The sequence below is a fragment of the Echinococcus granulosus genome (genome assembly GCF_000524195.1).
Source record: "Echinococcus granulosus chromosome Unknown EG_S00003, whole genome shotgun sequence".
NCBI lineage: Eukaryota > Metazoa > Platyhelminthes > Cestoda > Cyclophyllidea > Taeniidae > Echinococcus > Echinococcus granulosus.
In genome coordinates this window covers 1,051,866-1,053,254 of record NW_020170383.1, presented here as the reverse complement: position 1 = coordinate 1,053,254, position 1,389 = coordinate 1,051,866, and positions in this window count along the sequence as shown.

Below are 1,389 nucleotides of genomic sequence, written 5' to 3'. Positions count from 1 at the left end.
GCTGAATGATTAATAGCTAGTTTAATTTTTTTTTCCAGAACACTGCTACATTCATTTTGTAAGACAAATGTTCGGTTCGGCTCCTCAATGCGGTGGCTTTACTGTAAATTTTGATTGTGTTTGGGTTTTTGAAGATCATTTTAGTCACCCTCCTCTCTCTGCCAAGTCAATTGTTGACCATATTTGCCTTTTTGCTAATGGTTATATATGTTAAATCGATTAATCGCCGAACATTCAAAAATGCATTTACATGCTAATTGTGTTCGGGTGTTTGATCCTAAATGTTGGTTTGCGCCTCGCCTTGTTTATTTTGCTTTATTTTATTCAATACTTCTTAAAAGTCAGTATATGTCACCGCTCATCAATTTGATTTTCTCTGCAGCCAGATCAATAGGTACTTTTTTTCAAAGTTTTTTACGGACAACAACGGTATTTATTCCAGCAGTTCATTTTATAATCGACAGGATTATTAACATAAAGATAAGAATTTTCTTTACAGTTCAACTTGTGTTGAGGTATTAAAAGTCATAAGCTACTGAGCATTCGTCCACTGAGCATTTCAACTGCTTAATTTGCTCCTTTAATTAAATGAATTCTATACACCTGTTGTTTTATTAAAAACCAGTTTTTTGGTTTTACACGTTCACATTATTATGACTTTCATCATACTTCAACACCACGCATTGAAAAGTGATTAATCGGCAGGACTATTTGGCCAAACATGAAACAAAGTGATTCGGTTTTTGTCAATGAAAATCCCCATTATACACTCACAGGCTGCCACTGCATTCAAACCACCCAAAACGAGGCGAGTCAATGGATGGTCCAGTCCTCCCTCAGCGAGTTCAGTTGCCTTTTGGTCTGCTTCCTTATTGCTACTTGTAAATTTCTACGGAACCAAATGGATTAATATCAATTTGGACTGGATAGTTTCACTTACCTTGGTACGCTTTATTTAGCTGAAATGTTCAAACAATTCGCTTAGCCGTGTAGATTTTCTCATTTGAAAGCATTTTCCACCAATGTAGATAACGCGAGATCTAAAATCGGGTTGATTTTTAGCGTTGGGTATATTGTCATTACTTTGCAAGCTTTTCCAAAAAAAGATTATCACTGCACAAACAAAGTAAGGGCTCATGCATCAACAATCTTCATTACTATGAATTAATCATTATTTATGTTGCTTTTTTAGTATTTTTTGCACGTCAATAATACAAGTGGAAGAAAACGCTTCACGATTAATTAGGACCCTTTAGTACTTCTTAAATAATCAAATTCACTTGCATAGAATATGGAGAGTTTCTAACCCCACCTTCAGCACTTATCCGTCCAGTTATTTGATTGAAAACTGATCAGACTTACTATGGTATAAAAACATGATTCAACAAC